The 18,852-nt window shown below is 40.0% G+C and overlaps 1 protein-coding gene and 1 pseudogene across 3 annotated transcripts in view; one reads left to right on the forward strand and one right to left on the reverse strand.

Annotated features, from left to right (window-relative positions):
* Positions 1-18,852, forward strand: part of Rnf38 (ring finger protein 38) — a 130,816-nt gene that overhangs the window by 43,935 nt on the left and 68,029 nt on the right. For 2 of the 3 annotated variants that reach the window (XM_017801818.2, XM_008847712.3), the window contains exon 2: positions 7,919-7,989. The gene's annotated coding sequence lies outside the window, so the exon portion shown is untranslated. Of the gene's footprint in view, positions 1-7,918; positions 7,990-18,852 lie in introns of those variants that run through there. The other variant, XM_029570723.1, reaches the window with a different exon arrangement.
* On the reverse strand, positions 18,266-18,431 carry LOC115072826 (annotated as a pseudogene).

Raw genomic sequence — 18,852 nt, forward strand, 5'->3', positions numbered from 1 at the left:
AACACTGGTTGTTCTTGCAGAAGACCTGGGTTCAAATCCCAGCACCCACATGGCAGCTAACAACACCAGTTCCGGGGGATCCGACAGCCTCTTCTGTCCTCGGTGAGCATTGTACAAAAACGGTGCACTTACCTACATGCAGGCAATACACTCATACACATAAAATAAAAATAATTTTTAAAAAAATTGCCAGGCGTGGTGGCACACACCTTTAATCCCAGCACTTGGGAGGCAGAGGCAGGTGGATGTTTGTGAGTTTGAAGCCAGCCTGGTCTACATAGTGAGTTCCAGGACAACTGGGGCTTCAAGGAGACCCTGTCTCAAAAAGACAAAAACAAAAATAAACAAAATTTTAAGAAAAGAAAGTTAATTAAGTTGGTCGGCCAGGAGGGACAGATCTAAATACCATCAAACTATATTGTATGAACATCACAAAAAATTCAGTTAAAAAAAAAAGAAAAGGTGGGGGTGCTAGAGAGATGGCTTAGTCGGTAAGAGCACTTGCTTGCTACTCTTGCAGAGGACCTGGGTGTGGCTCTCAGCACCCAGTTCCAGGTTATCTGATATCCTTTCTGACCCCTACAGGTGCTACATGCACATAGTACACATCCACACATGCAGGCAAAACATTCACACACATAAAATAAAAATAAAATATTTTTTAAAAATTAAAAGCAAGGCAATGAATGGTGGTGCATGTCTTTAATCCCAGCACTCAGGAGTCAGAGGTAGAGGCTCTATGAATTCAAGGCCATCCTGGTCTATATAGCAAGTTCCAGGCCAGCCAGGGCTACATAGTAAGACCCTGTTTTAAAAAAACAACAAAAAAAGGCCAGGTGTGGTGGCCCATACCTTTAATCCCAGCACTTGGGAGATAGAGGCAGGCCGATCTCTGTGAGATCGAGGTCAGCCTGGGGCTACAGGGAGACCCTGTCTCAAAAATGACCCCCCCAAATTTTTTTTAACTTTTTTTTTTTTTCTGTCTTTATGAGACAGGGTCTCCTTGTAGCCCCAGCTGTCCTGGAACTCGCTATGTAGACCAGGCTGGCCTCGAACTCACAAAGATCTGCCTGCCTCTGCCTCCCAAGTGCTGGGATTAAAAGGCGTGCGCCACCATGCCCCGCCTATTTTTTTTAAACTTTTAAAAAAATTTTATTTATTTTTATTTTATGTATAGGCGTGTATTGCCTGCATGTAGGTAAGTGCACCCGTTTTGTGCAATGCCTGAGGAGGTCAGAAGAGGCTGTTGGATCTCCTGGGACTGGAGTTACAGTTGTTAGTTTCCATGTGGGTGCTGGGATTTGAACCCAGGTCTTCTGCAAGAACAACGTGTTCTTAACTGCTGAGCCATCTCTCCAGCCCCTAAATTTTTTTAATAAATAAATAAATAAATAAAAAGGATTAAGGATGAGAGAAAGATGTAGGAAAAAGGGTATAGTACGTGAGATATGGCTGATGGGTAGAGTAAAAATTGCTTTCTCAGCGGAGCGTGGTGGTGCACGCCTTTTAATCCCAGCACTTGGGAGGCAGAGGCAGGCGGATCTCTGTGAGTTCAAGGCCAGCCTGGTCTGCATAGTGAGTTCCAGGACAGCTGGGGCTACAGGGAGACACTGCCTCAAAAAAAGACAAAAAAAAAAAAAATGGTTTGTGATAAACTAAATGGAGAAAATAAACAGTTCTAAAACTTAACTGAACAATGTACAAACAAAAGCAAAACCACTATGAAACATATAAAGAGTGGAAATTGGGGCTGGAGAGATGACTCAGTGGTTAAGAGTACTGGCTGCTCTTACAGAGGACCTGAGTCTGATTCCCAGCACCCACATGGTGGCTAACAGCCGTCTGTAACTCCAGTTCCAGGGGATCAAAAACCGCCTTCTGACCTCTGCAGGCATTGCGAGACATCGGTGCATTTAGCACATATGCGGGCAATATATTCATACACATAAAATAAAAATAATAAGTAAAATATTTTTTAAAATAAAAATAAAGAATGGAAATTGTTAAATAATAGAAAATAAATATAAACAATACTTCTGAAGTGAATTGCTGGGACAGGTGCACTGAGTTGGAAGGTGAACGTTCTCAGATCCCTCTGACTCATAACAGGTTCCATGTGGTGCTGTGTGCGGGAGGGGTGAGTGGGAGCTTTGGTCTCTGCAGTCACATTTTTCCTGGGGTTCTGGTGTGTGAGGAGGGGAGATTGTGAGTCCGTAGGAACTCTTCTGGTCCTGCAGGGCTTTGGAGGAGCAACACTTGCCTTGCATCTTACTCCCTTGTTTTAGCATGGACTAGTTGCAGTCTTTCATCCCAACTCTGTAATTTATTCATAAGCATCTTTATACCAGTGTAGTTTCCATTTTCTTCATGTAGTGGCCAGTTAATGAAACTTAAATTGTGTACAAGGTCTAATGGAGGAATTTGTTTCTAAAACTGTTAATATGAAAAAGAATGGAATAAATGAAAATTAAATCCATTTAATTATACAATTAGCAAGAAACCATTATTAAAAAGAAAAAAATTTCCATTAAATTATATTATCTCAGAACCGGGGAGATGGCCACAAAATCATCTTCATATGTCTGTTGTTTGTGCTTCCCTACTGTATTCATTTTCTAAACTATGTTTAAGAGTTCCCAGAAAGTATTTCACGATTAACTTCATTCCATGTGCCTTCCCCCTCCACCCTCACCCCATTCTTCAATTCTAATGTTTATTATTTATTTCTGTTAACTGTGCACCTTCTCTGTTATCTTAGAATGTTTCCATCATGACATTACATTCTTTTTCCTGATAGTAAAGTGGTCCATTCATGTGGATTCCCTCCCCAACCTCCCTAGATCTGCAGAGCATGCTGGGTAAAGGTCTCCCACTTAGCTGTGTCCTGGGTAGATAGTCTAGCCTAGGAGAGTTTCTCTTTGTTTTGTTCTTTTGGTAGTGCTGGGATTTGAACTGAGGACTTCATGTATGCTATGCACATGCTTTACCACTGAGCTGTATTCCCAGTTTTAGTTTAGGAAACTCAACAAAATTCTGTTTGCTTGCTTGCTTGCTTGCTTGCTTGCTTGCTTGCTTGATTGATTGATTGATTGAGATAGAGTCTCACTGTATATTCCCAGCTGGCCTGGAACTCACTATGTAGACCATACTAGTTTGGAACTCACAGAGATCCACCTCCTCTGCCTTCTGGGTGCCGAGATTAAAGCCTTGTGCCATGCCCAGCCACTGCTTTTTTTTTTTTTTTTTAATTATTTCTCTTTTATGTGTATGAGTGTATTGTCTGCACGTATGTAAGTGCACCCATGTTGTGCAATGCCTTTGGAGGTCAGAAGAGGGTGTTGAATACCTTGGAACTGGAGATATGGATGGTTGTTAGCCATCATGTGAGTGCTGGGAATTGAACCCAGGTCTTCTGCAAGATCAGCCATTGCTCTTAACTGCAAAGCCATCTCTCCAGCCCCTTATTTTTTTTTTAAAGTGTATAAATGTTTTGCCTGCATGTATGTTAAGTACACCACATGTGCATGCAATGCCTTTGTTGGATCCCCTGGAACTGGAGTTACAGATAGTTGTTACCCCCATGTGGGTGCTGAGAACTGAACCCAAGTCCTCTGCAAGAGCATCCAGTGCTCTTACTACTGAGCATCTCTCCAGCCTCACTGTTTTCTTTTTGAAGATATTCTTCCTTAGCTTCTGTGAGCTGTTTCATCCTGACCATTTACGGTCCCTCTCTTCAGCGTTCCTTCTCTCCAGTGTTCCATTGCTTTTTCTTTGTCAAACCAGCAGTGACAAAATTGATAGCCTTGTTTGCAGACATGTTTTATTTGGCCATCAGAATATTTTGAAAATGTTTATGGTAGCTACCAATAACAGAAGTATAATTTTTAAGGTAAACTTTTCAGGTATTTTGAAAAAATGACCTGACTGGACAGGTGGCAGTGCCACCACAGCTGCTCTTCTGGGAGAGACACTGCTCGCTGTAGTTTGCTTGGCTTTGTTCGGTGCACTTCCCTCATTTGTTAACCAAAGTTAATTGTGGTTAATTTTGTCTTTGCGTTTTAGTTTATACCTTCTGACTTCTGTATTATAGCCAGAAGGTTCTGATCTGGGAACTTTTCTCTCCACTTGCTCTTCCTCAGCACCTCTGTCCCCTTTAGTTACAGAAACTGAATGATTTCATCTGTTTGCATCCCTTGTTTTGTTTTCTTTGAGGTGGAGCCTGATGCAGCTTAGATTGGTCTTGAACTGCCTATGTAGCCAAAAGATGACCCTGACTTCCTGCTCCCCCTGCCTTCTCTCAGGTGCTGGGATTACAGGTGTGCACCACCACACCTGGCTCTAGTTGCTTTTGTATTTTTAAAAAGTATTTTATTTATTATTTTTATTTTATGTGTATGAGGGTATTACTTGTATGTATACAAGTGCACCTGTGCTGTGCAGTACCCGTAGAGGCCAGAAGAGACTGTCAGACCCCCTGGAGTTAGGACAGTTGTTAGCCACCATGTGGGTGCTGGAACCCAAACCTGGGTCCTCTGCAAGAGCAGCCAGTGATCTTAACCGCTGAGCCATCTCTGCAGCCCTGCTTTTGTATTTCTTTTTGTTCTCAGTTTATGATTATGCATGCTTTTTAGTGTTGGAGTTTGTTCCTTTGTATTTTAGTCGCTCTTTTTGTTGCTTTCTGGTCTATTTAGCTTGATAGCATGAGATAATTTTGTAGCAGTGTCTGTTAATTAAAGCTATTTGCTTATAGTGATTTCTGATTGTTATTTAAGTGATTTATGTTGTGCATATAAATGAAAGAAATAGAATTGCTTTGTTTTCTCTTTTTTTATTTTTATTATTTATTTATTTATTTTTTGGTCTTTTTGAGACAGGGTCTCCCTGTAGCTCTAGCTGGTCTATGTAGAACTATGTAGACCAGGCTGGCCTTGAACTCACAGAGATCCGCCTGGCTCTGCCTCCCAAGTGCTAGGATCAAAGGCCTGCGCCACCACGCCCAGCTTATTTTCCCTTTTTAACGTGAATATAGAGAAGCATTGGTATCTTTGTTTTACTTGGGACTTTATCACTGCTTTCACATTTTCTTGGATAAAAATCTTTCTTTGAGGTCTATGTTGTGGCACCTTTTACCTCATGTTGCTGTCACCTACTAAAACTCGTGCAAAAATGTTTTTCTTGTACTGCTCCCCTCAGGTCATCAGGGTTTTTTGTGTGGTTCAGTGTTAACTCTCCCCCACTGCATCTTACTACTCACTGTTGTGCTATAGACAATCCATTTAATAGACTACCCTCTAGCAGCTTAAAATCTACTTGGGTTCAACAAACATAGTAAATAAAAAGTCAAACTTAAATAAAAATATTAGACATCCTTAGAGTCTATGTTTGATGGGGCTGGAAAGATGGCTCAGCTTTAAGAGTCTACCACAGAACTGCATTACCCACCCATTCTTTGTGTGTGAGTGTGAGTGTCGACATGGGCGTGTCCTGACATGGGTGTGGAGGTCAAACTCCATCCTTACCTTCCAACCTTGTTTCAGGCAGGGTCTCTCTTGTTTTGCAGTTGTGCTGTGTACTTCAGTCTAACTGCCTCCATAAGCTTCTGGGGGATTCTCCTGTCTCTGTCTTCCATCTTGTTAGAAATGCTGGAATTACAAATATGCACCACTGTGTCTGAACTCAGGTTGTCAGGCACTATTACCCATTGAGCTAGCTCCCTAAGTCCCATCATTTTCAATTATACAAGTTGAGTTTATAATTATAGAATATGAAAACAATGCAAAATATATAAGCATATCTTTGTCCCGTTATCCTTTTCAAGGATAATTACTGTTAATAGTTGTATTTTCAGCCTTTATGATTAGAAAATAAGACCTTAGTATATTGTTTTGCCAGTTGCTCTTTTCACTTAACTGTATTTTGGTGGCTTTTCTACATCAGTTTTCAGGACGGCTATATAATAAACAGTCCATGGGAAGTAACAAAAATTTATTCAACCACTCTTGTTGATGGATACCAAGAAGCTTTACCCTGTAATAAACTATGCCAATACAGGGAATCTAGTGAAAAGAGATAGGTATCATTAGTTTTTCTGTTGATATAAGAGTAACTTGGGGGACTAGAGAGATGGCTCAGTGGTTAAGAACACTGGCTGCTCTTGTAGAGGACCTGGGTTCTAATCCCAACACCACATGGCAGCTAATAATCATCCATAACTCCAGTTCCAGGAGATCCAGCACCCTCTTCTGGCTTCCACGGACATTGCACAACATGGGTACACTTCATATATGCAGGCATAACACTCAATGAACACATAAAATAAGAATAAATTTCAAAAATTGTTTTAAGGGGCTGGAGAGATGGCTCAGCAGTTAAGAACACTGGTTGTTCTTGTGGAAGACCCGGTTTCAAATCCCAGCACCCACATGGCAACTAACAGCTGTCCGTAACTACAGTCCCAGGGGATCTGACAGCCTCTTCCGACCTCTGAGGGTATTGCGTGACACATGTGCACTTACCTACATGCAGGCAATACATGCATACACATAAAATAAAAATCATAAATAAAATTAAAAAAAAATGTTTTAAGTAACTTGCGACTGGGGTGATGGCTCAGCAGGTATGAGCACTTGCTGAGCAAACATGAGGGCCTGAGTTCAAATCCCCAGAACCCACATACAAAGCCTTGCATGTGCCCATAACCCCAGTGCTATAGGGGGTGGTGACAGGAGGCTCACTGGGGCTTGCTGGCCATGTGGGTGTTGTGGATCTAAACTCAAATTCTTATACTTGGGCAGCAGGCACTTTATCCACTGAACCATCTTTCCAGCCCTTGTAGACTAGTCACTGACCCAGTGACTTATTATTTTCATTGTCTGTTATTATTATTCTGAAACATGGTCTTCTTGTAGCCATGGTTGGCCTGGAACTTGCTATGTAGACCAGGCTGGCCTTGATCTCACAGCAATCTGTCTGCCTTTGCCTCCTGACTGCTGGGATTAAAGGTATGGGTGACTACATCCAGAGATCACAGTGAATTTTTGTGAAAGTATAAAGTTTTTATGTGTATTAGTATATTACCTACATGTGTGTAAGTGCACCTGTGTTGTACAGTGCGTGAGGAGGTCAGAACAGGGCATCAAATCCTCAGGAACTGGAGTTAAGGATGGTTGTTAGCCACCATATGGGTGCTGGAATCAAACCCAGGTCCTCTGCAAGAACAGCCTGTGCTCTTAACCGCTGATCCACCTCTCTAGCACCCTCAGACCTGAGTGTTAACTGTTTGCTGCTTTTTATAAATCAGCTTCTTTGTGTTCTTCTGTCAAAAACCACAAATAGGATTGGTGAATTGTTCAGTGGATAAAGACCATTGTCACCAAGCCTGAGAACTTGAACTTGATCCATAGGATCTACACAGTAGAGAGAATTGACTCTTGCAAATTGTCCGCTGACCTCCTTGAATGCGTGCAGACAGACACACATACACATGTAAGCACACACACATATTCTTTTTTTTTTTCCTTCGCTTCCTTTTTTTTTTTTGGTACATCTAATTTTTTAAATATTTTACCTATTTGTTTGCATTTTATGTATATGAGTGCATTGCCTGCATGCATGTTGCACCGCCCGTCATTCAATGCCTGAGGAGGTCAGAAGAGAGCGTTAGATACCCCTGGAATTGGAGTTACAGACAGTTGTTACCACTGGGAAAGGGACCCTGGTCCTCTGCAAGAGTAGTCAGTGCTCTTAACTGCTGAGCCATCTCTCCAGCCCTGTACATATAATTTTTAAAAGCCACAAATAATAATTCCTGCCCTGCCTGTTCACAAGGATTGTTGAGGATTAGATGGGGTAATGAATTTAGTAAAGCAGTTTAGGTGTAAGGAATTACCGCTTAACTTCTCCTTCTTTTTTCTTGTAGGTAGTGTTGGTGGTTCTTTTCAGTGCCAATCCATCCATCACGACCACATTTGTCATGATGACAGTGACAAGGTGAGGTCCATGTTGATGTCTACCATGGTGAAAATGCATGACACCTTATATTGTATTACAATGTTTTGTTTTATTTTAACTCTGGACCATGAATCTTGAGCCAGTCAAGTGACTTGAGGGTATAGTGTTGAAGTTGCAATGGGCCTTTACTGGTTTGTGGATCAGGTTACTAAACTGAGAGAAAACCTGAGGTTTATGCCTCAGGAGGTTGTGGTGAGCTAGACTCGTACTTAGTCTTTCATTTCCCTATTTTTATCTCTGTACTTCTTTCTCTACACAGTCTGGAGGAGTTGCTTTAATGTATGAACATGTGCTCTCTAAAGTGTTAGAGTGGCATTGGAGAGATGGTTCAGATCCCAGCATCTACATGGCTCAACACCCTTTTCTGACTTCTGTGGGCATTGTATAACATGGGTGCACATACATATATACATTCAAGAAATACACTCATACACATAAAATAAAAGTTACAAATTGTTGACAGTTGCGTTTGTTTCTAGTTGGGAATACCTTGGATTTTCCCAATTTGTTTGACTTTTGTAGTTGATTATTGTATTATATTTTTATCCTTCCTTTTTTCGGGGGGGGGGGAGGGTTTCCCTGTAGCCCCAACTGGCCTGGAACTTGCTATGTAGACCAGGCTGGCCTTGATCTCACAGAGCTCTACCTGCCTCTGCCTCCCAAGTGCTGGGATTAAAGGTACATGCCACCATACCTGGCTTATCTTTTTTTTTTCTTTTTTTTTTTAAATTTATTTGATGTGTATATATTTGTAGAAGTCAGAGGAAGCCTGGGGTGTCGTCTTTACCATTCACCTTGTTGTTCACTGCTGTGGGCTTCTAGGTCTTCTCTTGTCTATCTCCATCTCCCTGTAGAGGAACTGGAATTACAGATACAGGGTACTGTGCCCAAGTTTATGGCTGTTCTTGAGATCCAAACTCTGATCCTCACTCTTGGACACAGCAAGTACTTTTTTATCTCTTTTTCTTTTTTCTTTTTTTTCTTTTTTTTTTTTTGTTTGTTCGTTTTTTGTTTTTTTAAATTTTATGTGTATGAGTGTTTTGTCTGCATGTGTGTAAGTTGCACCTATGTCGAGCAGTGCCCAGGGAGGTCAGATGAGGGTGTCAGATCCCTTGAAACTAGAGTTATGGACAGCTGTTAACTGTCATATGGGTGCTGGGATCCAAACCCCGGTCTTCTGCAAGAACAGCCAGTGCTCTTAACCACTGAGCCATTTCTCTAGCCCCTTCTTTGTTTTGTTTTTGTTTTTGTTTTTGTTTTTGAGACAGGGTCTAACTCTGGCCAGACTACCCTGGGACTTGTAGCCCTTCTTTCTCAGCCTCCTAAGTGCTAGGATTACAGGTGAGAGCACCTATGTTTTTTTCTGTTATACATTACCCTTATTTTACTTTTTATATTATTATTTTTATTATTTTTTACTTTGTTTTCAAAGCCAAAATTAAATCTTGGAGATTGAGAATAGAACCTGTTTGATTCTTCTAGGGGGTTGGGGGATTGGGAGCAGTAGAGATTACTTTGGGCCCAAGTTTTGTTTCATTTTAAAGTCATGTCCAAATTACTGGTAGATTTATTTCATGGTGCTGTTTTTTGCTTGTGTATTTTTTATCTCTAAAGAAACCTGCTCTTAACTGGATGTGGTGGTACATGCCTGTAATCCTAACACTCAGGAGGCAGAGGCAGAAGGATTCAAGGGCTTGGCATCTCTGCTCCATAGCAGTTTAGAGGCAGCCTGGGCTATCTGAGACCTTGTCTCCAAAAATAGAGAAACTTGCTGTCCAATAGATATTTCTGTGGTCTGAATATTTGGAACATCTGGCAGCTGATCTGAATGAACTTAAATTTAGTCTTTTTACCATCAGTTTCCAAGGCTTTCTTCCCATTTCCTGTGTTTTTTAAAAAAAATATTTATTTTTATTTTATGTGTATGAGTGTATTGCCTGCATGTATGTAAGTGCACCCGTGTCATGCATTGCCGCAGAGGTCAGAAGAGGGCTTCGGATTCCCCTGGAACTGGAGTTAAGGACAGTTCGTAGCATGTGGGTGCTGGGTATCAAACCTGGGTCCTCTGCAAGAGCAGTCAGTGCTCTTAACTGCTGATCCATCTCTCCAGACCCATTTCCTATGTTTTTATACAGGAATGTATAACTCCTTTGGTAGTTTGCAGTGCAGACCAATCCAAACAATTTTCCTTATTTTGATCAAGGAGCTCCCTCATCCTGTTGGAGCTAGATCAAGAAGTGAGCTGCTCATTGAGATTTTCCAAATATTTTTGATTGATCTGTCAGTTGCACTGTCTTTATTAGCTTTCCTTTATCTGATTTCACTATTATTGTTATAATAGTCTAGAGGCATGGGTTTCATTTTTAAGTTTATATAGGCCATCCACTTAGACTTTCAGAGTATGTAGTTTGCCTCCCTAAAATTTAGTAGTATACCAGAGTTTAGAAATGAACATTTGAAAATAAGAGTGGCAAAGGAAGAAAAAAATGAAGTTAGCTTTTGTCAGTAAATTATAAGTGATATGAAGATATTTGGGGTTAAAATTTTTGTCTTATGCTTCTGCCAGTTCATTTATAGTATAGAAACCAAAATGAATGTCTCAGTCTTAGAGTATGGGGATGAATTTTCTGTCTAGTTCATAGGTACTGCCCATTTCCCTCAAAAGTGGTTCTCCTAATTTCTCAATCTTTAGGAGATTGTGTTTTTTGTGAGATCCCTACCCCCTGAAATACATGGATGGAGGGAGGGAGCGAAGTTAAGAGATAGTGTTTGGTCAGGATACCAAAGGACAGTCAGAGGCTGCCAGCTTTGTGTGCACTGTTTCTTGGAATGGAATGCAAATCATGGAAAAATTCTCTTGCTTATATATGTACTTATAATTTATTCTGTTGATTGAGTAAGCAAACAGTATTTGTTTATTGATAGCTAGGTTTCTAGGCATTTAGGAAATACACCAGGATAAAAGATAGATAAGGATTCTTGTGTTTTCATTACTTTACAGTGTAACTGGGGAAAGCAGAGAAAAAGAAACGTCAGTTATGTACTAGTTACAAGATACGTTAAGAAATGGATAAAGATACAGTAAGATTTAGATAAAAGAAAATGTAGGGTTGGTTGTGTTGGGCATATGTCTTTAACCCTAGTACATGGGAGGCAGAAGCAAACAGATCTCTGTGAGTTTGAGCCCATCTTGGTCGACATAGTGAGTTCTAAGCCAAGCGAAGCTACAAAGTGAGACCCTGTCTCAAAAACCAAACAAACAAACCAAAAAGAAGAGTAGATCATCATGTTAAGATGATGAACACTAAGAGATGAAGGGTACAGATGGCAGCTTTTATTATTTTAATATTTTATTAATCTTCTTTTAATTTATTTTTATTTGTGCGTGTGTGAGAGAGAGAGAGAGCACACACAGGAGTTCAGAGGACAACTTTGTGGAGTTGGTTCTCTCCTTGTACTTTTACATGGGTTCCAAGGACCAGGCTTGTGAAGCAAGTAAGGCATACTTACGTAAATGGAGATACAAATATACTAAAATATTATTTTTCTATAAATCTTGAACTCTGTTTTCAAATTAATATTTTTACTTGATGTAAAAAACAAAAAAACGGCCGGGCCTGGTGGCGCATGCCTTTAATCCCAGCACTTGGGAGGTGGAGGCAGGTGGATCTCTGTGAGGTCAAGGCCAGTCTGGTCTACATAGCAAGTTCCAGGTCAGCTGGGGCTACAGGGAGACCGTGTCTCAAAAAGAACAACAACAACAACAAAGAACAAAAAAAACCCAAGGCTACATAGTTATAGCCATTCACAGGACTGTTTAGCCAATGTGTACAAATGCATAAAACTGTTTGCCTTAATTTGAGCTTTCTATAATTTCAATTTCATTTTTTAAAAATATTTTATTTATTATTTTTATTTTATGTCTATGAGTATATTGCCTGCATGTATGTGAGTGCACCCATGTCATGCAGTGCCACGGAGGTCAGAAGAGGGCTTTGGATTCCCCTGGAACTGGAGTTAAGAATGGTCCCTAGCCACCATATGGGTGCTGGGAATTGAACCTGGGTCCTCTGTAAGAGCAGTCAGTGCTCTTAACTACTGAGCCATCTCTCCAGCCCCTTTTTAAAAATGTTATGTGTATGAGTGTTTTGCCTGCACGTATTAAGTGCAACGTGTGTGTACAATGTCCACAGAGGCCAGAAGAGGGCATCAGATCCCCTAGAATTGGAGTTACAGAAGGTTGTTAGCTGCCATGTGGGTGCTGGGGACCAGACGTGAGTGCTCTTGACTACCAAGCCATCTCTCCAGTCCCCAGCATCAACATTTTTAAGGAATTCCTGCAATGAGTCAATTTTCCATTGGCCCCTAAGAAATTCAGCCTTGATGATATTTGCACAACATTATCCACTTTTATACTTCTTTTCATAAATTTTTTTGATGTACTATGTGATGATATCTTGTTAAACCAGAGTTTTGGGATGCCAAATGCACTGTTATCTATTAGTTTTACAAGTCCCTTCATTTTACCTACCATCACTAGGCACCAGCAGTAAATATGCCAGATCATACTGACAACGGACAAAGATAATCACTGTGTCTTTTCCTGCTTTGTAAAGGTCCATTCCATTTAGATTTATTAACCATGCCAGTGCAGACAAGTGTGCACGTGGAGGCCAGGAATCAATTTATAGGAGTCTGATCGGTCCTTCTACCATATGGGTCCTGGTGCGCAAACTCAGATTTGCTAAGCTTGGTGGCAAGTATATTTACCCACTGAGCCATCTCAAAGCCCCAAGTTGTATCCTTAAACAACAGTAAAATAACACCATTTTCATCATCAATACCTTTAATAAAAATGGAAGGTTGAGTTGTATTTGTAGCCTAAGTGCTGTCATCTGTCACCAAAGCATAACATTTAATAAGTAAGTAGTTCTGTTCTCCAAACTTTTTTCCATACTTTCTCTAGTTTCTTCAGTTCATCTGGCTATAGTCAAATGAAACTGATTTTAGAACTACCCTCTTCTTTTCAGGGTGTATTATATCTGCTGTGGTCAACATACATTGCTTAATAAACGCACTATCAGTACGTGGGTTTTAAAAAAACATTTTGCTATTAGATATGCTACCATATAACTAGTTTTTACAATAGAATCCATCTAAGCTGTAACTTTTTTTAGTAGCTTACAAAGAATTAGGTTTCGTTATAGCAGTTTTCAAGTAAAATAAGTTGTAACTTTAAAAATCTTTTGTTGTTGTTGTTGAAAAAATGGACTTTTTCAGTCCACCGTTTCGGCCTTACAACACAATCAATCCTTAATATACACCGAATCAAATTATAGTCTGAAAACTTGCATAGATCCCTACAAATTAAGTGCAGATTGTGTTGCTATTTGCTGCAACAGAGAAGTAATCATGTGTCCACTTTTTATTGAGCAATCTTCCTTCATCTGTGATTTTTCCTGTTTTGGTTCTGTTTTGAGGAATTATAGAAGCCATACTAGAATTAAGCATATATATGTATATACACATATATATGTTATATATTATATATATACATGGATACATATATATACTTTTATTATGTAAATTAATTGACAAGAAAATAGAAAGCAAGGTTTGGGTTCTTCCATATCTCATTTGCCATTGTAGCACAAACATGAGGTATGAAAAGGACCTTTAATACAGTGGACTACTTACCTGCCTTCTTTTTTTTTTTTTTTTTTTTGGTCTCTTTGAGACATGGTCTCCCTGTAGCCCCAGCTGTCCTGGAATGCACTATGCAGACCACGTTGGCCTCAAACTCACAAAGATCCGCCTGCCTCTGCCTCCTGAGTGCACCACCACGCCCGGCATCATTACCTGCCTTCTTAATGACATTAAAAACCTGTGGTTTGACTGGTAGGTTAAAACATGATTGATAATCATTGCACTTTACTTACCAAGTCACCACAAGTGCATGTAATGTCTGATGGTGCCAATTCGACTGTCAGTTTGGGGGGTAACACACTAGAGGCCACACACCACTGTAAAACTGAAGCCATACATGTACACAGTGAGAGTATACATACATTTGTGTGTGTGGCATTATTACATTTCATTGTCGTTTGCAAAGTTCACACTTGAACCATGCACTTGAACTACAAAAAATATGTACAGAAAAAAATTAGTATTTTAAGTAAGTTTATAATTTTCTGTTGGGCCACATTCGTAGCTATCCTAGGCCACTGGTTGGACACCCCTGATTAGGTCTTACAGATAACAGACTGTGCTAAAACTCAGTAAGGAAATGTACTTCACTCAGACCCACATTGTTCTGTGATGTGGCCTTAAACAGCAACATGGGAAGAGTGGGCTGGAGAGATGACTCAGAGGTTAACAGTACTGGCTATTCTTGCAGAAGACCCAGGTTCAAATCCCAGCACCCACATGGCTAATAACTGTTCATAACTCCAGTTTCAGGGGATCCGACTACCTCTTCTGTCCTCTGTGGGCATTGCACGACATGGTGCACTTACATCCATGCAGGCAATACACACATACACATAAATTTAAAAAAAACAACCAGTAACATGGGAAGAGTGTGTAAGTTGGAGTCAGAAGCCCAATTTAAAATCCCATGTCTCTCACTTATTAAACTGTAAGTTTGAGACAAATTCTTTAAGTCTCATTTCTTCATCTGTTAAATAGGAGTAACAGCCACGTGTCATCATGTTGGTAAATGATTACTAATAACGCAGTGATGTTATTAAGGTCTTTTACACACACTTCTCTAAGCATTCTGCACTAACTCCTCTCTCTTCCTACTTAGGAAGTATTGGTACTGTTGCTGTCCACATTTAAAGATGCAGAAGAAACACATCAGGCTAGTTACATAATTTTCCCAATTTCACCTACTGACAAGGGGTATGCTGAGATTGGAATTGAGGAATCCTGTGTGTGTAATTTCATGGAGGGGTCTTGCTCACAAATGGTGCTTAATAAAGGTAGTTGTTTTAATAATATTGTTTAAGCTTAATGAAGTACTTAGTGTAATACTTAAATGTACTTGTTTTTATGTTTATTTAAAACACTACAGTGTATGAACTTATCGAAAAATAAACTGAGCCAGGCATGGTAGTCCATGCCTTTAATCCTAGCACTTGGGAGGCAGAGGTGCATGGATCCCTATGATATCAAGGCCCGCTTGGTGTACATAGGAAGTTCCAGGATAGCTAGGGCTGGCTACAGGCAGACCCTGTGTCAAAAAAGAAGAATAAATAAATGAATAAATAAACTGGATAATTTATATCTAAGTATCTTTAATTTTTCATTTATTTCCTCTCTCCATGCTTCCCTCCCCTAGGGATAGCGTTGAACTCCTGTCTCCAGGCTTTGCTTGATTTTTCATTTCCTTGTGTATTTTAAGGGAGTTCTTTCTGTGCTTGAGTTTCTGCTTTCCAGGTCCTGTCACTTTTTTTTTGGTCTTTTTTGAGACAGGGTCTCCATGAAGCCCCAGCTGGCCTTAACTCTATGTAGACCAGGCTGACCTTGAACTCACAGAGAACTGCCTGTCTCTGCCTCCCAAGTGCTGGGATTAAAGGCTTGTGCCACCATGACTGGCTATCACTCTTACTTTTTAAAACTATTGTCTAACATGTTAGGAAAACAGGAGCTATACAACAAAGCAGGATTTCTGGTATAAGGTTTGTAGTGGTTTAGCAGAAGCCAGAGGGGTTTGGAGTCTGGTTTTAGAGTGTGTGTATGTATTGGGTGCAGGTAGTAGGGGCTCTTGGAATCGGAGTGCAGTAGTAGATTTGTGACATACAGTGTTCTGTTTTTCCCTCTTAGTCATCTTGGCAGACAGCATCTTTATTGCCAATTGACACAACCTCAGAAATGTTAACATGACTTTCAAGGTAGACGTGAAAAATAAGTTGATGAATATAACAAAACCTATTTGGATTAGATGGTATCTAAAGTTCATTCCAGGTCTGCCATTCTGTGATCCTAAATGGAAGGAACAATACATTTGTGATAGTGATTTGAGTATGAAGCTTCTAACAGACCGAAAGAGTACTAGTTAAGGAACAACAAATTTAAGTACACAGAAATTTGTTTTAAAGGCAGCTTCTTAAGGCCCTGTGTGCTGATTTTCTATATTGAAATCCCTTGATTATACCTTAACTGAGAAAGTTTCGTTAGCTTAAAATAGAAAATTAATTTAAAAAATGAAGTTGTGTTTAGCCAGGCATGGTGGTGCACACCTTTAGGCCCAGCACTTGGGAGGCAGAGGCAGGCGGATCACTGGGAGTTCAAGGCCAATCTTGTCTACATAGCCAGTTTCAGGCCAGCTGGGACTGCAGGGAGACCCTGTCTCAAAAAGACCAAAAAAAAGGGTGGTAGGAGCAGGGTAGCTCCCTTATCTGAAATGATTAGGACTTTAAATGTTTCGTATTCCTTATTGAACACAGGTACTCTGAAATGCTCTAAACTTTGTTTTATTTACATTATATATATTTTGTGTGTGTGTGTGTGTGTGTGTGTGTGTGTGAGAGAGAGAGAGAGAGAGAGAGAGAGAGAGAGAGAGAGAGAGCATGAGCATACATTCTCCAGCACTCCAGGGCACACTTATGGAAAGGCAGATGACAGTTTGAAGGAATCTGTTCTCTGCTTCCATTATGTGGATTCTGGGGGATGTCAGGCTTGGCTGTAGACAACTTTACTCACTCAGCCATCTCATTGCCACCCCTCTAAACTTTTTTAGCACATCAAGTTTCTGGTTATAGATAGAGAAATGGCTCATTGGGTACAAGTGCTCACTATACAAGCCTAAATATCTTGAGTTTGGATTTCTGGAACTCAGGTAGAAAACCTGGTGTAGTAGTATATATCTGTAATCCCAGCTCTTCCATAGGAGAATTGTCCACAAATGCATCCCAGCCATCCTGGAGTATGCCCTGAAGCAGCAGAAACGAGAGAAACCCTGCCTTAAAACAGTGGAATGTAAGAACTGGATCTCGAAAGTTGTCCTTGGACCTCTACCTGAGCACCTTGGGATGCCCTCGGCCCCAAATCACACACACACACACCATACACAGACATACACCAAAGAAAAGTTTCTGATTTTAAGAGTATTCAAATTTTAAAATTTTGGTTTAGAGCTGTTCAACCTGTAGAATACAAATAAAATGTCTAATTTTTAATCAAAGGAGGAAAGTTAGACGAGAAAACCTAATCTATTGATGAAAAATTCAATAAGCGGGTTTTAATAAGCCTTGGCATATGTTCTCATTTACTTTCTACTACTGTGGTAAATCATGACCAAAAGCAACTTGGGAGAGGAAAAGTTTTCTTTGATTTATAGCTTATAGCCTGTCATTGAGGGACACCAGGGCAGGAACTCAAAGCAGAGATCATGGAGGAATGCTGTGTACTGACTTACGGAATTTCCCTCGCTTGCTTGGCTTTCTTATAGCACCAAGGCCCACCTTCATCAATTAGCAATTAAAAAATGCCCCCACATACATGCTCACAGGCCAATCTGATGGAGGAAATTCCTAAATTGAGGGTCCCTTCTCCCAGGTGTCTCCGGTTTGTATCAAGTTAACAAAACCAATCAGCACAGGAAATAAGCCAAGGTTAACAAAATAATTTGGTAAAGTTAATTGCTTATAGAAGATGTGCATGTCAAAATTGTCTGTTAGGTAATAGATGGGGTTAAAGAGCAAAATTTAAGCCCTATGTTTTAATATAAAGGATAGAAATAAAACAGAGTGACACAAAAACTGAAGATTAAAGATAAGCAAAGAGCCAGACATGGTGGACACACCTGTAATTCCAGCACACAAGAAGCAAAGGGAAGATCAGAGTCCAAGAGACCTGTGATATGCAAGACCCTGGCTTAGAAAGCAAAAAAGATAAAGGTAATAGTACATATATGCAAATTCGAAGAAAAAAAGTAACTTTTTTTTGGACAGGCTGTCATGTAGCCCAGGCTGCCATTCAATTCCTGATCCTCCAATTCAGCCTCTCTAATGCAGGAATTAAAAGTATGTGCTACCATACCCTAATAAAAGTGACATTTTTAGTAGCATTCATATCATAAATTATTAATTGTGCAAGAGTCAAAAGATAGAATGCATAGTGAATATAGAACTAAAATATACTTTATATATTTTGCCCATATGATACATATTTTTATTCATGGTTAGCAGTCCATAACTTCCCAAGGCAGGTCATAGAAATTCCTAATTTTGTTTCTGGCTTGGAGTTGATCATAAAGGAATTCTTTGACCTATTTTATCTGATAGAAATGTTAAGAACCATCATTTCCCTGAATCCATGAGGAAGGAATACTAAAAAATCTGGAAAAAGTTTTCAATGAGCGACAATCATGCCTTGGTTACCCCTCACTGGCTATGGTACTGTCACTGCACAAAGTAAGAAATACTAAAGAGCCCAAGAACTTTTCTGGCTTCCCCTTCCAGTCTATTCACAGTAGCTCACACTTTTTGTCCAATAACATTAAGACAAGGTTGTCCATGCTTCAGTTGTAAGTATATCGTTATGTCTTTGTAAGAACCCAAAGGTCAGGGTTTGGAGTACTTAGAGATAGATGAACATTGTTATAAGATGGTACACCCAGACAGAATGGATAAGCTCTGCATCCTCCTCTCATACCTCAACTGCTCATCTCTTCGTATTTCACCTTTGTAGGATCCTCTAGAGTGACCAGGTAAACGTGCTTCCCTGAGTTCTGTAATATCATCAAGCAAATAATGAAATCTGTGAGGGGATTGTGAGAAACCCAGTTTATAACTGGTTGTTCAGAAGCACATGTCAAAAACTGAGGCTGTGGCATCT

The sequence above is a fragment of the Nannospalax galili genome, unplaced genomic scaffold (assembly GCF_000622305.1).
Source record: "Nannospalax galili isolate Female #2095 unplaced genomic scaffold, S.galili_v1.0 scaffold263, whole genome shotgun sequence".
Taxonomy (NCBI): domain Eukaryota; kingdom Metazoa; phylum Chordata; class Mammalia; order Rodentia; family Spalacidae; genus Nannospalax; species Nannospalax galili.